General features: G+C 39.7%; 1 protein-coding gene across 5 annotated transcripts in view; it reads right to left on the reverse strand.

The window, feature by feature from the left end:
* LOC126088129 (alpha-N-acetylglucosaminidase) overlaps positions 1-12,652 on the reverse strand; it is a 377,251-nt gene that overhangs the window by 162,636 nt on the left and 201,963 nt on the right. The window lies entirely within an intron of this gene.

Consider the following 12,652-nt stretch of genomic DNA (forward strand, 5'->3'; position numbering starts at 1 on the left):
TTAGCTTACAGGAATATGCTTCTAAATCCTTACACTTGTCCTCTGGCCATTCATGCTTGGCCATTTTGAGGCAAATCATCAATTAAATTAAATATCTCTTGTCTTATCCAAGGATTTCTACCTTGTCTTTTTTACCTATTTGATCATCTGCTGCTTTCACTATTATTCTCTTAAAATCATCATTAACATTATTATGTAATATTATGTTCATTATCTGCAGATTTGTGTTTAAACACCCTTTTTTCGTAAAAATAAACTTTACAATTTTTTTGTATATGAACAATGAACAATGGACCTTACCGTTGGTGGGGAGGCTTGCGTGCCTCAGCGATACAGATGGCCGTACCGTAGGTACAACCACAACGGAGGGGTATCTGTTGAGAGGCCAGACAAACATGTGGTTCCTGAAGAGGGGCAGCAGCCTTTTCAGTAGTTACAGGGGCAACAGTCTGGATGATTGACTGATCTGGCCTTGTGACACTAACTAAAATGGCCTTACTGTTCTGGTACTGTGAACTACTGAAAGCAAGGGGAAACTACAGCCCTAATTTTTCCCGAGGGCATGCAGCTTTACTGTATGGTTAAATAATGATGGCGTCCTCTTGGGTAACATATTCCGGAGGTAAAATAGTCCCCCATTCGGATCTCCGGGCGGGGACTACTCAGGAGGACATCGTTATCAGGAGAAAGAAAACTGGCGTTCTACGGATCGGAGTGTGGAATGTCAGATCCCTTAATCAGGCAGGTAGGTTAGAAAATTTAAAAAGGGAAATGGATAGGTTAAAGTTAGTTATAGTGGGAATTAGTGAAGTTCGGTGACGGGAGGAACAAGACTTTCGGTCAGGTGAACACAGGGTTACAAATACAAAATCAAATAGGGGTAATGCAGGAGTAGGTTTAATAATGAATAGGAAAATAAGAGTGCGGGTAAGCTACTACAAACAGTGTAGTGAATGCATTATTGTGGCCAAGATAGACACGAAGGCCATGCCTACTACAGTAGTACAAGCTTATATGCCAACTAGCTCTGCAGATGATGAAGAAATTGATGAAATGTATGATGAGATAAAAGAAATTATTCAGGTACTGAAGGGAGACAAAAATTTAATAGTCATGGGTGACTGGAATTCGAGAGTAGGAAAAGGGAGAGAAGGAAACATAGTGAGTGAATATGGATTGGGAGAGAGAAATGAAAGAGGAAGCCGTGTGGTAGAATTTTGCACAGAACATAACTTAATCATAGCTAACACTTGGTTCAAGAATCATAAAAGAAGGTTGTATACATGGAAGAATCCTGGAGATACTAGAAGGTATCAGATTATATAATGGTAAGACAGAGATTTGGGAACCAGGTTTTAAATTGTAAGACATTTCCAGGGGCAGATGTGGACTCTGACCACAATCTATTGGTTATGAACTGTAGATTAAAACTGAAGAAACTGCAAAGAGGTGGGAATTTAAGGAGATGGGACCTGGATAAACTGACTAAACCAGAGGTTGTACAGAGTTTCAGGGAGAGGATAAGGGAACAATTGACAGAAATGGGGGAAATAAATACAGTAGAAGAAGAATGGGTAGCTCTGAGGGATGAAGTAGTGAAGGCGACAGAGGATCAAGAAAGTAAAAAGACAAAGACTAGTAGAAACCCATGGGTAACAGAAGAAATATTGAATTTAATGGATGAAAGGAGAAAATATAAAAACGCAGTAAATGAAGCAGGCAAAAAGGAATACAAACGTCTCAAAAATGAGATTGCCAGGAAGTGCAAAATGGCTAAGCAGGGATAGCTAGAGGACAAATGTAAGGATGTGGAGGCTTATCTCACTAGGAGTAAGATAGATACTGCCTACAGGAAAATTAAAGAGACCTTTGGAGAAAAGAGAGCCACTTGTATGAATATCAAGAGCTCAGATGTAAACCCAGTTCTAAGCAAAGAAGGGAAAGCAGAAAGTTGGAAGGAGTATATAGAAGGTCTATACAAGGGTGATGTACTTGAGGACAATATTATGGAAATTGAAGAGGATGTAGATGAAGATGAAATGGGAGATGTGATACTGCGTGACAAGTTTGACAAAGCACTGAAAGTGCCTGTGTCGAAACAAGGCCCCGGGAGTAGACAACATTCCATTGGAACTACTGACGGCCTTGGGAGGGCCAGTCCTGACAAAACTCTACCATCTGCTGAGCAAGATGTATGAGACCGGTGAAATACCCTCAGACTTCAAGAAGAATATAATAATTCCAATCCCAAAGAAAGCAGTTGTTGACAGATGTGAAAATTACCGAACTATCAGTTTAATAAGTCACTGCTGCAAAATACTAACGCGAATTCTTTACAGTCGAATGGAAAAACTGGTAGAAGCCGACCTCAGAGAAGATCAGTTTGGATTCCGTAGAAATGTTGGAACACATGAGGCAATACTGACCCTACGACTTATCTTAGAAGAAAGATTAAGGAAAGGCAAACCTACGTTTCTAGCATTTGTAGACTTAGAGAAAGCTTTTGACAATGTTGACTGGAATACTCTCTTTCAAATTCTAAAGATGGCAGGGGTAAAATACAGGGAGCGAAAGGCTATTTACAATTTGTACAGAAACCAGATAACAGTTATAAGAGTCGAGGGCCATGAAAGGGAGCAGTGGTTGGGAAGGGAGTGAGACAGGGTTGTAGCCTCTCCCCGATGTTATTCAATCAGTATATTGAGCAAGCAGTAAAGGAAACAAAAGAAAAATTTGGAGTAGGTATTCAAATCCATGGAGAAGAAATAAAAACTTTGAGGTTCGCCGATGACATTGTAATTCTGTCAGAGACAGCAGAGGACTTGGAAGAGCAGTTGAACGGAATGGACAGTGTCTTGAAAGGAGGATATAAGATGAACATCAACAAAAGCAAAACAAGGATCATGGAATGTAGTCGAATTAAGTCGGGTGATGCTGAGGGAATTAGATTAGGAAATGAGACACTTAAAGTAGTAAAGGAGTTTTGCTATTTGGGGAGCAAAATAACTGATGATGGTCGAAGTAGAGAGGATATAAAATGTAGACTGGCAAGGAAAGCGTTTCTGAAGAAGAGAAATTTGTTAACATCGAGTATAGATTTAAGTGTCAGGAAGTCATTTCTGAAAGTATTTGTATGGAGCGTAGCCATGTATGGATGTGAAACATGGACGATAACTAGTTTGGACAAGAAGAGAATAGAAGCTTTTGAAATGTGGTGCTACAGAAGAATGCTGAAGATTAGATAGGTAGATCACATAACTAATGAGGAGGTATTGAATAGAATTGGGGAGAAGAGGAGTTTGTGGCACAACTTGACAAGAAGAAGGGATCGGCTGGTAGGACATGTTGTGAGGCATCAAGGGATCACAAATTTAGCATTGGAGGGCAGCGTGGAGGGTAAAAATCGTAGAGGGAGACCAAGAGATGAATACACTAAGCAGATTCAGAAGGATGTAGGTTGCAGTATGTACTGGGAGATGAAGAAGCTGGCACAGGATAGAGTAGCATGGAGAAGTGCATCAAACCAGTCTCAGGACTGAAGACAACAACAACATATATTTTTGAGTGGAATAAATGCAACCTTTCACATAAAAAACTGAACTGTTTTGCTGAAATTGCTGAAATCAATTTTTATGGCTATATAAATATATTGGTCTGTCAGACTGCATCTGGGACAAAGTGTGAAAGAAAATGAGCTGGGAAGCTAAGGGTTGATATGATTTATTGTGTTTGTTAGACATTTCATTTTAGATTAATAGCCCTTTTCATTTCATCTGAAAGTCATTGTCTTGTTCTAAAGATGACTAAAGGCTGATAACAAGTTTCTCCAGTTTTCTAACTTCTTCTTCTTCTTCTTCTTCTTCTTCTTCTTCTTCTTCTTCTCAGTTATCGAGTTGAGCCTCTATAGACTGCGTGGTAACAACCAATTTCATTTTAGTGTCTAAGTCTTGTTCTTGTTCCAGCTTTGACTTTCCTGCCAGTATCTTCTGAGACCACCAAAAAGTGCCCGTTTATGGTCTTCGGGCAAAGGTCCTCCCCGCCTTTGGACGTTGATGCCATTTTAAATTCTTGGTAGTTGTTCATCAATCTTCTAAATTTGTTCCTGTCAGGAATTTCTCTCTTCTTCAAGAAACCAGTTTTCTAACACATTTACAGCAAACGATTTTCTCATTGAAACTTCCTGGCAGATTAAAACTGTGTGCCCGACCGAGACTCGAACTCGGGACCTTTGCCTTTCGCGGGCAAGTGCTCTACCAACTGAGCTACCGAAGCATGACTCACGCCCGGTACTCACAGCTTTACTTCTGCCAGTACCTCGTCTCCTACCTTCCAAACTTTACAGAAGCTCTCCTGCAAACCTTGCAGAACTAGCACTCCTGAAAGAAAGGATATTGCGGAGACATGGCTTAGCCACAGCCTGGGGGATGTTTCCAGAATGAGATTTTCACTCTGCAGCAGAGTGTGCGCTGATATGAAACTTCCTGGCAGATTAAAACTGTGTGCCCGACCGAGACTCGAACTCGGGACCTTTGCCTTTCGCGGGCAAGTGCTCTACCAACTGAGCTACCGAAGCACGACTCACGCCCGGTACTCACAGCTTTACTTCTGCCAGTACCTCGTCTCCTACCTTCCAAACTTTACGGTACACTCGCACAACAAGTTAAGAGAGGCAAAGCCAGGCATAATGAGGTGGAAATTAACAAGATGCTAGAGGCACACAAAAATTCAAGACCAAAAAAAGTAATAATAGTAACAGCATTTGACTTGACTGATAAACTAGAACAGTTGATATTTTCCTTGCTACAAGGTAAACAGATGCATATGCTATATTTTTTTCTTTGTGTCTTTCTTTTACTGTGCTGCTGTATCTTCCTTGATAAAGAATCCTCTGTGAGTTTCCCAATCATTACTATATATTTGAATTGTTAACTGCCCTTTCTACCAATACATAACTCTTCTGGTTATCACATCACTTCTATCATTAGGTTTGTGCATAAGTTCATAGCATTTTTGTTTTGCATGTGTGTTTTCTGGTTGCTTTGGAGTTATTTATTGATTGCCATTTTTTATTTGTAGTTCACTGTTGCTACTTGAGTTTACATAATATCATTTTGTCTTTGAAGATAGTGAGTGGAGCTGTGAACACTAAAAAATGGAGTGCTAGATGAAGTAGGTTTAATAATGAATAAAAAAATAGTAACTCGGGTAAGCTACTATGAACATCATAGTGGACACATTATTGTAGCAAAAAGAGACACAAAGCCTATGCCTACCAGAGTAGTACGAGTTTATATGCCAATTAGCTCCGCAGATGATGACAAGATGAAGAAATATATAATGTGATAAAGGAAATTATTCAGATAGTTAAGGGAAACAGACACAAAGCCTATGCCTACCACAGTAGTACGAGTCTATATGCCAACTAGCTCCGCAGATGATGACAAGATGAAGAAATGTATAATGTGATAAAGGAAATTATTCAGATAGTTAAGGGAGACAAAAATTTAATAGTGATGGGAGACTGGAATTTGATAGTAGGAGAAGGAAAAGTAGTAGATGAATATGGACTTGGGGTAAGGAATGAAAGAGGAAGCCACCTGACAGAATTCTGCACAGAGCATAACTTAATCATAGCTAACACTTGGTTTAAGAATCATGAAAGAAGGTTGCATATGTGGAAGAGGCCTGGAGACAATGGAAGGTTTCAGATAGATTATATTATGGTAAGACAGAAATTTAGGAACCAGGTTTTAAATTGTAAGACATTTCCTGGAGCAGGTGTGGATTCTGATGATAATTTATTGGTTATGAACTGTAGATTAAAACTAAAGAAACTGCAGAAAGGTAGGAACTTAAGGAGATGGAACCTCGATAAACTGAAAGAACCACAGGTTGTAGACAGTTTCAGAGAGAGCAGTAGGGAACGACTGACAAGAATAGCAGAAAGAAATACAGTAGAAGAAGAATGGGTAGCTTTGAGGCAGCAGAGGATCAAGTAGCTAAAAAAACGAGGGCTTGTAGAAATCCTTGGGTAACAGAATAAATATTGAATTTAATTGATGAAAGGAGAAAATACAAAAATGCAGTAAGTGAAGCAGACGAAAAGGAATACAAACGTCTCAAAAATGAGATCAACAGGAAGTGCAAAATGGCTAAGCAGAAATGGCTATAGGACAAATATAAGGATGTAGAAGCATATATACTGCCTACAGGGAAATTAACGAGACCTTTGGAGAAAAGAGAACCAACTGCATGAATATCATGAGCTCAGATGGAAACCCATTTCTAAGCAAAGAAGGGAAAGCAGAAAGATGGAAGGAGAATATAAAGGGTCTATACAGGGGAGATGTACTTGAGGGCATTGTTATGGAAATTGAAGAGGACATAGATGAAGACGAGATGGAAGATGTGATACTGAGAGAAGAAATTGACAGAGCACTGAAAGGAGTGAATAATTTGACAGAGCACTGAAAGATCTAAGTCGAAACAAGGTTCTGGGAGTAGACAACATTCCATTAGAACAACTGATAGCCTTGGAGAGCCAGCCATGCCAAAACTCTCCCATCTGGTGAACAACATGTACGAGACGGGTGAAGTATCCTCAGACTTCAAGAAGAATATAATAATTCCAATCCCAAACAGAGCAGGTGTTGACAGGTGGTAAAATTAACAAACCATCAGTTTAATAAGTCATGGTTGAAAAATACTAAAACGAATTCTTTACAGACGAATGGAAAAACTGGTACAAGCCGACCTCGAGGAAGATCACTTTGGATTCCGTAGACTTACATTAGAAGATGGGTTAAGGAAAGGCAAACCTACATTTCTAGCATTTTCTAGACTTAGAGATAGCTTTTGACAATGTTGACTGGAACACACTCTTTCAAATTCTGAAGGTTGTTGTTGTTGTTGTTGTTGTGGTCTTCAGTCCTGAGACTGGTTTGATGCAGCTCTCCATGCTATTCTATCCTGTGCAAGCTGCTTCATCTCCCAGTACCTACTGCAACCTACATCTTTCTGAATCTGCTTAGTGTATTCATCTCTTGGTCTCCCCTGAAGGTGGCAGGTGTAAAATACAGGGAGCAAAAGGCTATCTACAATTTGTATAGAAACCAGATGGCAGCTATAAGAGTCCCACAGGAACTTACCTAGGGTTACCAGATGCCTGGTAATTCCCGGACACGCCCTACATTTTAACCGTTTGTCCGTCATCTGGGGGGGAATTTTTGAAAAGTCTCTAATATCCTACATTTTCAGAAATAAACAGTGATCATTAGAAATGATCTGGCATCTGTGAAAATAGAAACGAATAATTGGTTATTAGCAGCAACTGCAAGTTGGTATGGCAACACAGCTACAGTGATACAGCATATACATTCCATAGTAATAAAGAACAATAGATGTGGCTACACAGCATTTGAACTCTGGGTTAATATGGACTTTGGTGTCGGCGGTGCCTGCGTGCCGTGCAGATGTTGGTAACGGTACGATGAATGGCGGGAAATTGAGACAACAAATCATAATACAGATGTGAAGAGCCAATGACTTGATTTTCTCTCTCTTCCATTTGCAGTTTGGTTATTGAAGATTAAGATTGAGGAAAGTCAACAGTTAATTCACAGTACTTTTTTACAAGCCGAAATGCTGAAACAAAAATGCAAATATATTAAGACGGAAATGTTTCTCTTGTAGGTGCACAAGATTTGGAAGTACACCTGTCTTCCAAGAAACATAAAACATCTCAAAATTCTGCCAGTACTTCAGATATTAAAGATTTCTTTGCTTTCTTTGCTCAGCCCACACAGTCAGCATATCATTTTAGCGCTGCAGAGGCAACACTTGCATTTCATGTTGTTAATCACCAAGCATCATACAAATCCGTGGAGTGCATGATGAAGCTAAACACAAAACTATACAGCAATTCTCAAATTGCAAAGAAAGTTTCGTGCGCAAGAACAATGACCAAAGTGATTGTTAATAAAGTCCTTGCACCACATTCTGTTGACGTGGTGATACAACGTCTAAAAGAAATTTCTTTTTTGGGGGTTAGTAACGACAGCAGTAATCATGGTTCCCAGAAAGTATTCCCTATTTTAATACAATATTTTGACCTTAAAGCTGACAGTATGCAGACACAGGTAATCGAAATTAAAACTACATAAAATGAAAGTGCAGAAACAATATCATCAAATGTTCGAGACACTTTAGTAGGGGTAGGAATAGAAAAGAAATGTGTTGCATTTGGTGCTGACAATACGATAACAAATTTTGGTGTTATAAGTCGACCAGAGGGCAAAAATGTATTCACCAAACTATAGGCCTACAGTAATGAAAATTTAGTTGGAGTGGGTTGCCCAGCTCACATTCTTAACAATGCCATTCAGCATGGGTCAGATATTTTAAGTGTAGATTTATAGTGTATTGTTTTCAAGCTGTACACTTACTTTTCTACAATACAGTAAGTACACAGGAACTCAAGCATTATTGTGAGTTTGTAGAAATTAGTTACAAAAAGCTTCTTAGTCACAGTAAAACCAGGTGGTTATCTCTGTTCCCTGCACTTGACAGAATAATTGAAATGTATGAGGCTTTAAAATCTTACTTTTGTCTATATCCAATGCTCCTAAAGTTCTAAAGATTTTCTTTGAAACAGTTTGAGTAAGGCTCATTTATATCACTTACAATCATTGATGTCTGTGTTCAACCATTGGATACAACAACTTGAAAGTGAACAAACATCCATTGTCGAGATGGTCACAATTTTAGATAATGTGTGTTGTCTTCTCAAGAATAGATTAGAGAGTAATTTCATGTCACTAAAGATGAAAAAGTCTTGATACGTGCTAGGGAGGAGGGCCTTGATAAAGAAGCTGACAATTTTGAGCAGGAGGCGGTTTCATTGTATGGCGAATGTCTGGGCTATTTAGGTAAATGGTGTGTGTCCTTTTCAGAACTCGGTTGTTTTAGGTGGTTAAATTTAAATGATAAAGTATGCATGGATGATGTACAAAAGTGTATACAGCTCATGAGTGATAAAGGAATTGTAATAGATGATGTCAAATGTTGTGATGAGATATGTAATGTGAACCAGTTTTTGCAGCATCATAGCTCTGAACTTGAGAAATTGCCCTGTAATGATAAGTGGATTAGATATTTTAGTGGTAGCAAGCATGAGGACTGCCATTCTGAACTGTTGAAACTAATTCAGTATTTTTTTTACTATTCCTGCACATAATGTTAATGTTGAAAGAGTATTTTCACTCTTAAGAGCACAGTGGACAGATGAAAGAAACAGATCATCTGTTGATTCAGTCAAAGGTATCATTTTTGTAAAGTATAATTTTAAAAACTTCAGTTGGTTGGAATTTTTTGATTATATTTCAAACAAGCTAAATGTTTTGCACAGGGTTACTTCTTCAGAGAAATATAACTGGCTGCTGTTGATTATCATATTTAACATTGTATGAGTCAGGTTTAAAAAAATTAATGTATATGCCTGTGGATATTATAAATAGCATTTAAATTTGAAATTAAAACAATTTTTTTCATTGAGCAATAATGTCCTACATTTTTGACAAATGTCCTACGTTTTTTCACCAATGTGTCCTAAATTTCCATTAGATAAAACTGGTAACCCTAAACTTACCACCACCTACCACAGTTATAATAGTCGAGGGGCACAAAAGGGAGGCAGTGGTTGAGAAGGGAGAGAGACGGGTTGTAGCCTGTCCTCAATGTTATTCAATCTGTATATTGAGCAAGCAGTAAAGAAAACAAAAGACAACTTTGGAGTAGGAATTAAAATCCTTGGAGAAGCAATAAAACCTCTGAGGTTTACCGACGACATTTAATTCTGTCAGAGAGAGCAAAGGACCTGGAACAGCAGCTGAACGGAATGGGCAGTATCTTGAAAGAAGGATATAAGATGAACATCAACAAAAGCAAAACGAGGATAATGGAATGTAGTCGAATTGAGTCGGGTGATGCGGAGGGAATTAGATTAGGAAATGAGACACTTAAAGTAGTAAATGAGTTTTGCTATTTGGGGAGCAAAATAACTGACGATGGTTGAAGTGGAGAGGATACAAAATGTAGACTGGATATGGCAAGGAAAGTGTTTCAGAAAAAGAGAAACTTGTTAACATCGGGTATGGATTTAAGTGTCACGAAGTCTTTTCTGAAAGTACTTGTATGGAGGCATTAAGGGATCACGAATTTAGTATTTGAGGGAAGCGTGGAGGATAAAAATCATAGAGGGAGACCAAGAGATTAATACACTAAGCAGATTCAGAAGGATGTAGGTTGCAGTAGTTATTCGGAGATGAAGAGGCTTGCACAGGATAGAGTAGCATGGAGAGCTGCATCAAACCAGTCTCTGGACTGAAAACCGTGACAACAAGTGGAGAAATCAAAACATTTCCAACATATTCTTCTGTTTGAGTTCAATAGAAGGGTGGCAGCAGCAGAGGCAGCCAGAAACATTTGTGCCATGTTTGGGGATAACACCACTGGACAGAGTATGGCAAGAAAATGGGTTTCTCATTTTAAGGAGGATCTTTTGACATTCGTGACCCCTCACATTCAGGAAGGCCTTCGGGGCGTGATGAAGGTCACTTAAACGCATTAATCCATAATTATCCATGTCAGCTGTGCTCGAGAAAATGTGTTGAACTGTGATAATTCCATTGTGTGACATTTGCAAGCAATGTGGAAGGTTGTAATATTGAATGCATGGGCATTGCATGCTCCAAGCCAAAATCACAAAAATCAGTGGGTAGCCACATATGTATCTCTGCTTGCTCATCATCAAATTGCTTGTGAATAGCACTGATCATTCCTATTCTGTATTGCTACTGGTGATGAGAAATGATGTCTTTAAGCTAAAATAAGGAAACTAAAAGAATCGCTGAGCCCAAACAAAGCATCAACTCCCTGTACAAAGACCTGCACACATCCACAAGATAATATTATGCATCTGGTGGTACAGCACCATTGTGGTGTACTACGAATTGCCTCCCTGTGATGTAACCATCAACTGCCGAAATTTATTGTCAACAACTGAGATATCTTGCAGACACAGTCCAAGAACAATGACCAGGAAGACTGTGTGAAATGATGTTACCATGTGCTAAGGCCCACCTGCAGTTAGCTAGACTGACAAAATACAATATACAAGAGTTGGGTTGGCAAGTCATTCCACACACACTTTATTCATCTGATCTTCCCCACTCAGATTTTCACCTTTTCTGCTCTCTATCAAACAACATTCAAGGAACTTGCTTTCTGAATGAAAATGCCCTCTGAACATGGCTCGACAAGTTTTTCACCTCAAAAACGTGTGATTTCTGCAGGAGCGGAATCAAAATGTCACTCCACTTTTATCAGACTGTTGAAAATAGTGAAGGAGAATATATGGCAATATTATGAAAAGGACAGATTGCGACTCACCATATAGCGGAGATGTTGAGTCACAGATAGGCACGACAGAAAGACTGTTAAACAAGTAAACTTTCGGCTAAAAGAGGCCTTCTTCCGAATTAGACAAAATACACACACACACACACACACACACACACACACACACACACACACACACACACACAAAAGTAACTCACACACGATACTGAAGGAGAATGGATGGCAATATTATGAAAAGGACAGATTCCTACTCACCATATAGCGGAGATGTTGAGTCACAGATAGGCACAACAAAAAGACTGTTAAACAAGTAAGCTTTCGGCTAAAAGGTCTGGTTCCAAATTAGACACAATACACACACACACACACACACACACACACACACGCACGCGCGCGCAAAAGTAACTCACACACGTATGACCACTGTCTCTGGCTGCCGAGGTCACAGTGCGAGCAGCAGGAGAAGCAATCTGGGGGTGGGAGTAAGGAGGAGGCTGGGGTAGTAAGGGGGAGGGATAAAAGGGTAGTGGTGGAGGATTGTAAAGTGCTGCTTCTGGGAGCATACAGGGGTAAGGTGGAGAGTGGGTCAGGCAGCTAGGTGCAGTTCTGACGTTGGACGGAGGGGGGCGGAAGTAAATGGACTGTGAGTGCATTGGTGGAATAAAGGGAGTGTAGTGCTGGAATGGGAACGGAGAAGGCGGTAGGTGGGTGAAAGACAATGACTAACAAAGGTTGAGGCCAGGAGGTTACGGGACCATAGGTTGTACTGCAAGGAGAGCTCCCACCTGTGCAATTCAGAAAAGCTGGTGTTGGTAAGAGGGATCCAGAGAGCACAGGCTGTGAAGCAGTCACTTGCTGCAACGAGAAATATGAATCACAGTAGCACACTGTCATTCTGCAATGAATTAGAGTACTTTGACACCTTTATTATAAAAAAACGCATCGCAGATCACTGGTCGACTGCGGTGCATGTTGACAGCGGGGCGGCAATCTTCTTGTAGATGCTGCTGCCTTCTTCTGCATCACTCTGCCAAATGTCTGTCACTTTCCGAACCTCAAGGAACACCTCAGGGAACACTACTGCTACCTACCAACTCCATCACACAACTTTTCAAAATTTTATAGAACTCTTTAGGTTTTCTTTTGAATCACACTCGTACTATATACAATCAGAAGTATTTTGATGGTGATAACATTGTTTTTCCTGAGCTATCAAGGAATCTCAAAGTTGGTA

This window comes from Schistocerca cancellata, chromosome 6 (assembly GCF_023864275.1).
Source record: "Schistocerca cancellata isolate TAMUIC-IGC-003103 chromosome 6, iqSchCanc2.1, whole genome shotgun sequence".
In the NCBI taxonomy this organism is placed as follows: domain Eukaryota; kingdom Metazoa; phylum Arthropoda; class Insecta; order Orthoptera; family Acrididae; genus Schistocerca; species Schistocerca cancellata.